This window comes from Cebus imitator, unplaced genomic scaffold, assembly GCF_001604975.1.
Source record: "Cebus imitator isolate Cc_AM_T3 unplaced genomic scaffold, Cebus_imitator-1.0 Scaffold62, whole genome shotgun sequence".
Classification (NCBI taxonomy): Eukaryota; Metazoa; Chordata; class Mammalia; order Primates; family Cebidae; genus Cebus; species Cebus imitator.
The window spans coordinates 5,324,864-5,336,748 of NW_016107377.1; the positions used below are offsets into that span (position 1 = coordinate 5,324,864).

At 46.3% G+C, this 11,885-nt stretch overlaps 1 pseudogene; it reads right to left on the reverse strand.

The window, feature by feature from the left end:
• Window positions 1–2,137: 2,137 nt before the first annotated feature.
• Window positions 2,138–11,670, reverse strand: LOC108305318 (annotated as a pseudogene).
• Between the last annotated feature and the right edge of the window lie 215 nt (window positions 11,671–11,885).

An 11,885-nucleotide genomic window follows, 5' to 3' on the forward strand; every position in this document is an offset into this window, starting at 1 on the left:
ACATGAAATTTATTCAGAGTGTGGCTTTCTCTGCCTTACACGAAAACAACTTTGGGAGGGACCTCATTTTGGAACTGGGCATAAAGATCTTTTCACCCCAAGCACCCAGGGCTCTCTTCTGTCAAGCTCCCTACCGAATATTCCACTCTGTCTTCCAGACCCAATGCAAGCAGAGCTGTCAGGGAGCCCAAACACAGCACGGCAGCCAGGGTGGCCAGCTCTGTCTCCAACCAAAGTGGTGGTGACCCTCTCCCTGCCAGTTCCCACCGCAGCAGGAATAATGCTACTGCCCAATTTAGGGTCCATCGTGCTACCTGGAAGCTACTACCATGCCGCAGGCCAATCCCAGCTGACACACAGTAGTGAGAAATGGGCATCTGACGCCATACTGTGCCTGCGCAGCTGCTGTGACAGAGGGCACTGGTCCACTCTGGAGCCAGCCCAAACAGTGGCCAGCGGCTGGGCCTGGGTCCTGGGTTTGTGCTGCACCCCACACTGTGGTGGGGCCGGGCAGAAGCAGGATGGCCACAACCAAAGCACACTGGGCCCAGGAAGCCCACCTGTGGCCCTGAGGTCCCAGGGCCATTCCTTTGCATCAAAAAACGTACTCATCAAAATGGGTATCTCTGGCAAGATATCCTGAGTCCACATCAATCGCCTCACCCCCGCAACACACATGCGTGTGTGCACGCGCAAAGATACACACGCGCACGCACACACGCACGCGCACGCACAGACGCGCACATGCACGCGCACACACTCTATCCTGGGCCCTTGCATTTACAGGCCCCAACTCTCAGGAAGAAGGGAGGGCAGTACCTGGGCCACAAGCCTGGGGTCAACACTCCAGCCATCTGCAGAGGAGCTTGCTGGACCACAGCTTGACTGACCTGCCCAGGACTCAAACCCAGACCCCGGCTCTCCGATCCTTCTCTCCTGCCAGGAGAAGGCCGGCGATGAGGCGCCAGAGCAGCCACACCAGCTGGGTGTGGCCTGGAGCCTCCAGGCAGGGCAGGGAGAAGCAGGAAGAAAAGGGAGGAAGAGTCCGGGGGACACGGAGAGGCTGGACGTTTGCTAAGTCTGAATTGGGGACGTGGTGGGTCTGAGAAAAGCGTCTCCCACAACTTTCCATCTGGCGTTCCCTGGGAAGGAAGCAGAATGCACGCTCTCCAACAGCATTTCCTGTAACATCCGCGCCTCTCCTGAAAGGTTCCAAGACACAAGGTTCCGGTCTCTTGCTACCGAATGTTCTCTGTGAAGCACAGTGCACTGCCACATGCACAGCCGCGCACACAGACCCGCTGATGAGGAGGCCCCAGGACCCGCCCACCGTTTCCAACAAAGGTGCCCATACGGGAGGACTTCGGAACTGGATGTGCCACCAGGAATTTCTGACATCTTTTTAGAAGCCCAGAATTCCTCATCGGAGGCCCAGGTATGATAGTGATGGAGTCCCGTGTGCCTTCCGTAGGGACACAAAGAAGTGGAGTCCCAGCAGGTGTGACCCAGCCCCTGCCTCGGAGGAGGCCGGATGGTGCAGTGCTGCGTTCAGCCAGGGCTGGCACCTTTGCTTCCAGTGCTTCCAAGAGCTATAGGAGAGGGCTCCTGGAGGCAGGGAGGGAGGGAGGCAGGGCGCAGAGGGCTGAAAGCCCACTCCACAGTCATCAAGGTGGAGTGCTCCTCTGGCCCGGCACAGCTTTAAGGCTTCCCTTTGCAGGGGGCCTGTCCCTCAGAATCAGCTGCACTGCAAGTCCGCGCAGGCCCGTGGGGCAAAGGCCAGAGGCCAGAGGCTGGGTGGGGCGGGTAGGGAGAGCTCCGGCCCACAGCTTAGGAATCCGCCGTGGAAGCACAAACGTCAGTGACCACGTCTGCTCCCAAGAGACCTACAGGCTGGCCAGCCAGCCAGACACTGAGGTCCAGACTGGCTGGCTTGCTCTGTCCCCAGCGTGTTCCCAAACCTAACAGAAAACTCCAGAGTGCATATCTATGCACAGAGTAAGGCTGCAGGAAGGGGTGTCCTCACTGACCTCGTGGAACGTGTCCATCCCTGAAAAAGGGGGTTCAACACTGCTGAATCTCAGCTTTGTGGGTCTATTGTGCAATTGGTGGGTGATGTTTTTTGAAATTTGTGTGTGTGTGTGTGTGTGTGTTTTTCAGACAAATTTACTTTGACACCTGAGGTGAAGAAAATTCTTTTTTCGTGGACTTTGCATCGAGTTCTCTCTCTTCTTTCTTATTACAAAAGGCCAGGGACTCAGGAGGGGGCGGGAGCGGCTGCTCATGGCTGTGGCGGGCTCAGGGCGAGCTGGCCGGGCTGACGGTGGGGCTGCTGGCGTCTGAGCGGCTGTAGTCGCTGAGGGAGCCGGTCGGCGAGTCCCCGCTGCGCCGCTGCTGCATGCCCGGGGTGGAAGCTGGCGCGGCGGCGCGCGTGCTTGGTCAGGTGGTAGCTGCGCATGAAGCGCTTCTCGCAGATGGGGCAGCTGAACCTCCCCTCGCCGGTGTGCGTGCGGTAGTGCTGTGCCAGCTCGTCGGAGCGCGCGAACTTCTTCCTGCCAGCTGCAGGCGAAGGGCCTCTCGCCTGCGTGAGTTCTCAGGTGCGCCTTGAGGTGCGAGGATTTCCCATAAACTTTCTCGCAGCCCGCGTAGTGGCACTTGTGCTTCCTCTGCCGGGACTCGAGGTCCGCGCCACTTCGGCCCCGCCGGCCCCTTTGTTTGAGGCCGGGCTCGCTGCTCCCCACAGGCCCCGGCTCCCGCTCGGGCTCCAGCCCCACCTGGGTCTGCTGCTCACTCCACGCCGGGCTGGGGGGCGCGGCCGCCGCGCCTTTGGCGCCGGGGGAGGCGGGCTCGGGCGGCGGAGCGGGCGGCGGGCGGCGGAGCGGGCGGCGGGCGGCGGAGCGGGCGGCGGGCGGCGGGCGGTCCTCGCCTTCCGGGACTCGGCGCCCTCTCTGCGCTTCGCCGGGGCGGGGGCCGGTGCTTGCTGCAGTATGTTTCTTGTATGCCCTGGGGCCCCTGTCAATCTTTTGGGCTGTAATCTCCTCAACATCCAGAATGCCCATCTCTCTTTTTCATAAAAAGGTGAACTTTTTTTTTTAGAATTGGAGCCGGGGCACCAAAAATACCGAATTAAAAAATGTCCTGACAATGTACCACAATTTAGTAGAAGTAATGTTAAAACATCAGCTTGTGACCGGGAAAATGAAATGGAGACAGGAGGAAATATTGGGAGAGAGAGAAAACTTTGGAATAAAAAGCAGGAAACTACAAAACTCTTTTTAGCTTCCCCAATTTTCCTGTTAACGCCAGAAGCAGAGCCCTTGCTCAAGGATGTCCCCTCCCATTTATGGTCTCAGTCAAATACAGGTATAGGGAAAATATTCTCAGCCACTCTGATAATAGTAGAGATGAACCCAAAGAAACCCCTACCCAACCTTAAACAATATTGTCTACAACAGGAAGCCATAGATGGAATTGCCCCTATCATACAAGATTATCTGGAAAAGGGGCTCATTATTCCCTGCACGAGTCCCTGCAACAGCCCTATATTCCCTGTAAATAAACCAGGTGGGAGAGAACAGAGATTTGTGCAGGACTTGAGGGCAATAAACAATATTGTAATATCCAGGTACCCAGTAGTCTCCAACCCGCATACCCTTGTATTAGCTACACCCACTACCAGCCAGTGTTTCTCAGTTGTGCATCTCGGTAGCGCCGCCTTTAGTATTCTCTTAGATCCAGACAGTCAGTATTTGTTTGCCTTTGCTTGAAAAGAACAGCAATATATGTGGACTGTAATGACCCAAAGCATATACAGAAAGTCCCGGTTACTTTTCCCAAATATTAAAAGCTGATTTAGAGGATTTAATTTTTCCCCAGGGCTCAGCACTCATTCAGTATGTGGACTACCTTCTCCTTTGTCCAGATACGCTATGTATCCTCTCAGGAAGATAGTCTTTTTTTTTTCCTGCTCACATTTATTGTGGCTACAGACACTAAAACAGCTATTTTCTTCCCCCCAAATTGGAAAAATATAATGCAATAGCAATTTTTTAAATACATAAAACTTCCTGGATCATGAATCAACATGAGACATACAGTAATAGCCTGTAGAAATCAATTGTGATCGCTTTATAAAATGTCATTCATCTAATGCATTTCTGAAATTGTCCTTAAAGCTGTACATACACACAACAATCACATACAGGCATCCATTCATGAACAGAAAGAAAAGCCTTTTGTAAGTATTGTGTAGGGAAGGCTAAAGTAATACATACTGTATTTAGAGTCAGAATAATTTTAAGAAAAAAACATAAGGTTCCAAGAAACAGTGATTTACATTCAAATAAACACGCACACTTGCAAACCTGGATAATATTTTCATGAAGCAGATAATATTTTCATCAAACAGCCACCAAGAAACACAAAGTGTCCAAAGACAAACTTCCGCTAGGCTTACCGAAAGTTAAGTATTTGGGGCATATTATCTTGGTCAGAAAACTGAGTATAAACCCCCACAGAGTGAGATAAATTTTAGCTTTCCCAATGCTCATCACTAAGAAAAATCTTAGAGGATTCTTGGGCCTGGCAGGCTATTGTAGAAACTGGATACCATATTTCTCCCTTATGTGTCAACCTCTGTATGCATACCTAAAAAATATACAACCTGATCCCATCATGTGTTCTCCAGAGGGACAATCAGCCATACAACAAATAAAGGAAATCTAACTAATGCTCCAGCTTTCAGGCACCCAAACTGCAAATTGTCTTTCTCCCTTTTACTGAAGGTACTGCCTCTGGGGTACTGACAAGAGACGTGGTGATCATCAGAGACCTATAGGCTATTACAGCTAACACCTGTATCCTGTGGCTCTAGGGCTGCTTCCTGTGTGACAGGCATAGCAGCCATGACCCTCTGTACAAATCTTTTGAATATATAATTATGGGTTCCCCCCTTACCATTTTTTGTGCCACATTCTCTTGAGACCCTTCTAAACTCTCATCATACTCTACATCTGTCTGTCAACTGATTAGCCTTTTATGAAATTTTTCTTTTATCATCTCCCAATATTACTCTTTCCTGCTGTAATAATCTTAATCTCTTACCGGGCCCTTCCGACAAAACCCCTTGTGACTGTGTTCTGATGACTAACTGACTTCCCTCCTCCGGGACAGACCTACAAGAGATGCCACTGGATAATGCTGAGATAGAATGGTATACAGATGGGTCTTATTCAAGAGGAGAGGATGAAAATTTTAGAGCAGGATATGCTGTGGTTTCCTACCTGAGGTAACTAAAGCCAGTCCTCTTCCCCAGGCCCGATCAGCTCAAGTGGCCAAATTGATTGCTCTGACCCCAGCTTGTCATTGGCAAAAAGACAAGGTTGCAAACACACTGACAGATGCTATGCTTTTGGGGTTGCTCATGACTCTGGTAGGTTATGGAAAGAGAGAAGATATTTAACCTCCTTAGGGCAACCCATAAAAAATGGACAACAAGTATCAGAGCCGTTAGAAGCTATTCTAAAACCAAAATGTTTGGCAACTATAAAAATTCCTGGTCATTCAAGATTAGGCACCACAGAAAGTCAGGATAACCAACTGGCTGATGCCACAGCTAAAAGAGCAGCATCCGAATCACCAGTCCCAATCCAGGAAATGGCCACAAAACCCGAAATACTTAAAAACATGTTGAAAGAAACCCAGAGCATAGCTCCTACAAAAGAGAAATCTACTTGGAAACAGGCAGGGGATACTTGTCTCTTGAAATGGAAATATGGTGTGGACCTAATAATAAACCCATTATTCCAGTGGGATGTCAGGTGTCAGAATAAGTTCATAATCTAACCCATTGGAATCTAGATAAAATACTATCCTGGTGTAAAGAACATTGCTGAAAACCATCTTTCACAGTGGCACAAAAAGGTTACTCTCAATGTGTTATTTGTCCCAAATATAACTTAGGAAAGCCCCTTCATGGGGCCCAGGGTCATTTGTTTTTTGCTCCTGGCTGGACCTTTTGAGGTATGGCAGCTTGATTTTATCTGGCTGCCATCCTCTCAAGGTTATAAGTACGTTTTATTAATGGTCTGGATGTTTTCCCATTGGGTTGAAGCTTTTCCCTGCAGGCAAGCAACAGCCATGGCAGTTGGAAAATTCTACTAGAAAAAATTATCTCACTGTGGGGCGTCCCCTGTGAACTTCACAGTGACAGGGGAGGTCACTTTACTGGCCAGATTATTCAAAATGTTTGTAAAATTTGGCCCATATTTCAACATTTCCATTGTGCCTACCATCCCCAGTCTTCAGCCTGATGGAAAGGACCAATGGAATGTTTAAAACACATTGGCTAAGTTCACAGAGGCCTTTCACCTCCCCTGGCCCAAAGCACCCCCCCAGTGCTGCTTACACTCCGATCCACGCCTTTTGAAAACATCAACTTTCCCCTTATGAAATTATAACAGGAAGGCCCAAGTATTTGGGAATGAACATAACCAATCCAGCTCTTCTCAAGGGAGATATAATTGCAGTATTGTGAGGGACACATTTATTACCTTAAAAAAATCAAGATTTGGGCTGGGCGTGGTGGCTCACACCTGTAACCCCAGCACTTTGGGAGGGCGAGGTGGGCGGATCACGAGGTCAGGAGTTCGAGACTAGCCTGGCCAATATGGTGAAATGCCATCGCTACTAAAAATACAAAAATTAGCTGGGTGTGGTGGTGTGCACCTGTAGTCCCAGCTACTCGGAAGCCTGAGGCAGAAGAATCACTTGAATCTAGGAGGTGGAAGTTTCTATAAGCCACTCGCCATAAGCCACTCGCCACTGCACTCCAGCCTGATTGACAGAATGAGACTTCATCTCAAAAAAAAAAAAAAAAAGAATCAAGATTTGGTAAATAATTCCTTTCACAATGTGCTCCCTATAGATAAGGTGCCTGGTCATGATCTGCAACCCGGAGATTTTGTCTACTGGAAAGGACAGCTAATAAAGGACTTCCTTCAACCCCAGTGGAAGAGCCCATACCAGGTACTATTGACTAATCCATGTGCCATAAAATTCGAGGGTATAGACTTGTGGATTCACATCTTTCGTCTTAAATAAGACACAACCTCCTGAGTGGACTGTAACTCCCACCAAAGACCTTTGCCTCTAGTTCACTAAACATCAACCTTCAACGCAGGATTAGAAGCAGACAAAGCTGTTGTGGACTGCTTAAACCCAAGACATAGGACCAGGCCTGTATACAAAGGAATGTCTATATTTATTGTACAATAACCATTACAATTATCGTCCTAGATATGTTGACAACTGCTGTCTTATAAAGAACAGAGGAACTTGCCTTGTCTGAACACCTGATAGTAACTAAATAAATTTCACAGTCTTGCTATTATTAATCATATATCCCTACACCTTCTTGCTACTGCCACCCACTGATGCCCATGATAAAAACCTGTTTCTACAATGGGCTCAGGATTATGCAGACAGAGTACAAAAGGACACCTGCTGGACATTCAGACTCATGCCTTTTTCCACTGGCTGTGGCCTGCCATGGTGGATATCCCCCTTCCAAGTCAGGACTGGATAGAATTTATTACATCTCAAAAACGGTCAGGTATTCTTAGTGCTGGCATTACAAGAGACAATATACACAGTTGGCCCATTAAAAACATTTAAAAACAAGGACATGGGAAAAGGTTTTCAATAAAAAGGACCAGCTCATTAGCTCTCACTTAAGCATCCCCGGCAACTAAAACAGAAGTTAGTAACCACGCCCCAAACGATGGCCCATTTTCAAAATGGAGTAATGCAAATTTGTGATTGATTTATCCGGCTCACTCCTTCATTTGGCCAACTCAGCCAGAATGTTCCCTTGTGCTGGTAGCAAAGAAACCACACCAAGGACCTATGGCCAAACAGTAGAAGCGAGATGGGGTGGATACCTGGAGAACACTATGACCACATTATCATATTATGAGACACTGACTGGCATGCCACCAATTGCAGTGACCAGGTATTTATTGGCTAGCTCCAAATGGGACCTATTGGCTATGCGGCACTAAGTATGGCCACGGTTACCTCCAGGGTGGATGTTCCCTAGGTTATGCTTGGGCACAAGGACAAGTAATTCAGACACTGCCAAACCAGCAAGGATTTTTCATTTATAATCTCACTGGGCACATTTGACATTCCAATGATATGATCATTTAGCGTCAATCTTTGTATACCACAGATAGATGTTATACGGCATAATTAATCATTTCCCTACAGAGGGTAAGTATGATGACATCAGCAGTTAAGTAAGGGAACTGTTCGGGAAACTAAGGAGGTTAATTTCGGGCACACTGCATTTGAGAAGCCTGTGATATACTGTGGTGTAAATGCCCTATGAGGAATTAGATCTATAACCTGGAAAAAATAAATCAGGCAATAAAACATAGATCTTGCTTAGGTAACAGTAATAATAGCTATATTTGTTGAACATATACCTTGTACATATTTATGCTAAGTACTTTATGTGGATCATGCCATTTAATCCTCATAACACCCTTATGAGGCAAAATAAATTCTCAGAAAATAACTTCTATAACTTCTATGTTATAGAAGGCAAAACTGTGGCTTAGGAAAAGTAAATGACTTGCTCAAGGTCGCATAGCTAGTAAGTGGCAGAACCCTCGCTCCTAAGCACTGGGCTTGTTTCTCCAAGTATCTCCACATGATGGGTCATGTTGAAAGACCCAGAGCATTGGTACATGAGAAGATAGATAACTTAAGACTGGTCTAGCAGGGGGTACTATTAAGAGACATTAAAAAATAATTTCAGAAAATGTAAAATTACTCTGAGATGAAATGCCTCAGAAGCTCGTCTAATGTAAATAGTATGCAAGAAACAGAGCAAGTAACATCAACATGTTTTACATATTTCCTATTTTCCTAGATTTATGAGAAGTCACTCAATTTTTTTTCTGAATGGAAAAAATGATACTTTTTTCAGTAGCATGTATGGAGTAATTTCTAGACTAGAAATGAGAAACATTTCTTTCTATTGAGTCTGTTCTGTAGTACGGTCATAGAGTAGGCCTAGCATAGCCGTAGTCGGGAAAAAAAAGGGAGGGAGAAACAGGGACAAAGATGCTTGTGAAGATTCAGACCCATGGATTCAGAAATTAAATGTGTATACAAAGGAAAAGAGGAAATTCTGGGCATGGCATGACAGACTGATGGGCAGACAGGCCCACACACACTCACAGGGAGAGTAGGAAAGAGAGGGAGACCGACAGATACTTTCATGGAGTAACATTCTTGTAATACAACTTTTGCGATATCACTACTAAGGTTCCTGGAGTCATTTGAACATTGGCGGCTGTGAGCTTAAATGGTAAAGAGCCCGAGATGTATGTTCTGAAAACTCATGTTCTGACTCAGCCACATTTTACCTGTTACCTGGGACAAATCAATTGACATCTACTTGTCTGAGTTTTCTTGTCAAATTGTGTATGTAATACAGTCGTCTCCCCAATCACATCATTATTGTGAGGATTGAGATAATAGTTGGAATTTTATTAATTTTAAAATAGTACAAAATGTGCAGCATTATTTCTGTAGTCTTTACATAACATGTGTTTTTTTCTGGTACCACCACTAATGTTTGCGCAGATTCAAAGGCAGCAGGGGAGGTTTCGTGTGTGTGTTTGTATATGTTTATAGTGAAAGAAAGGGAAGGCTTCAGGTACTCTCATTGGTGGTTGCTGGCGTGGGGAAGATGGAGATGGGTTAATTAGAAGCAAGCCATCATATGGAACTGGTTTGGGAAACTTATTTGGCTTTTTTGGTCGCTCCTGAGTGGGAAGCAGGGGCAACAAGTAGAGAAGCTGGCACTCGTTAACCAAGTCCTGACTGTTCTGAGCTAATTGCTGCAGGGGTTGTAGGTTAGAAATCTATTGCTGTAGATGGTCTGGTCATTGTCCATATGTATATTCAGTCTCCCACTACAGTAGACATGATTAGGTTCAGGTGCCCGCTTGTGTCATGATTTGCCACTAGGGCCTGGGGAGTTTATCCTGCCCTATTTCACATTGGGCACTAAACTTTCCCCCAGCCAGCTTCATGAGGAAAGTTAAAATATCAGCTTTGTTTCAATGGAGAGAAAAGCATTTTTAGGCGTAATCTAGATTGTATGCATTCAGGGAAATTCTTCATCATGAGTGTCAATGGTAAGAGTGAAATAGGTCATAAGGAAAAGTAAGAAATGGAACAATACTGAGGAGTTGGCAGAGCCAACCAAAGTTGGGGAGAACTGATCTGTATCTGTACTTGCCCTACAGAGCTCACTCTTTCCTGACTCCACGGTGTTTGAATCTTGTCCCTGCATCCAAACCGTGGACCTCTCCATGAGGCGATGGCTACTCACAGCGTTTTCCATACGAGTCACAAGGTGAAGTGAAGCAAAGCCTTTCCTGGCTATGAGTCATATCTTCATCAGATGTAACTGTGAGATACGCTGGGTCTAGTTTGGTCAAAAACTGCTGCTTTTGACGTGTTTGCTTTTGTTCCTCTTTTTCTTTCCTTTTTTTCCTCTCCCTGCTTTCTCTCTATTAAAGGTTTCTTGGCTGTGCTCTTTATCTAACAAATTCCTGTTGAATTTGGTTGGTTCTCACTGACTCTTTAAAGGGAGGCAGCTCCATTTGTCTCTTACAGCAGGGTTGTGAAGCAGGATCTGAGCAGGTGGGTTTTTTCCTTTGGCTGCTGGAGGCTGGCTCTAAGAGCCCATGGAAGTGATGGTTTTCTGTGGAATCTGATTTGTGTCTTTGGGAGGCCAGCTGGAGTACCAGCTTTGTCATAAAGAGTGTTCTGGAGGAATGAGCAGTCCCAGGCAGGTACAGTCCTTTGGGAAACTCTTGACCTAACTCATTGAACCCCCTATCTTTTTATAGGCTTTATTCATAGGCTCCCCATCTTCTTCTCTCTTTTCCCAACCTTTAATAAGAGAACAAAAGACCACTTGAAACAATCAATTTCTAGGTTTCTTTTTTGCTTTTAATAAACCAATACTATAAGAGCACCATTTCAGCACAACACAATCTTTTGTGAACTAAGGGGTTTTAGTTGAGATCTGTGAAAACAGTTTACATGGGAAAGAGGTATGGTGGCTCAGAGTGCTGTCAAGAACAGCTTTCTTTCTAAAATGAACCTGTAACTTTCCAACAACCTTCAAATGCACAGAAATCTTAGTTACCATTCTCTAGCATTAGACATAAGTGGAGCTGGGAAAGGCTTAGGAATACCAGTGGTAGCCCTGGGGCCAGCCAGGGAAGCGACAGGGTGGCTTTCATGGTTCGGATATGGTTTATAACTGTGAAGGCAGCAGTATTGCCATAAGAGAGGAATTGGAGCATTGTAAATCTACCCTGTGCATCTGCCATTTAGGAAATCTTTTACTCATAGGAAAATCAGAAAAATAGCCACAAGCAAAGCCAGAAAGCTGAAGAGTTTAAGAAAACTTTCAAAGGGAGACGGAGACTCTTGTACAACTCGAGCTTTGGTGACCTTGAATGTTCGGTCCCACTGGGTCATGATGGCATTTCTGGCTCCTTCCCATTTTCCTGGGCCAGTCAAGCGGAACTGGTATGGTGAGCATGGGCCGAAGAAGACGGTCAGAGCCAGGTGTGGATCCATTAGGAGCATAGAGAACAGGTTGGGTTTTGCATTGATATAGGTCAGGAGTTCATCTATGTATGTGATATAATCTGTTTGTAAAGCCTTGCAATAGCACAAGCCAAACCTTTATAAAAGGAAGATTGGGGGAAAAGGTGAAGACAAAAAAAATTAATTATGATAATCTTAGAACAAGTAAAAAAGTACCCAAAGCAAACAAATACTGCTGCAGAATT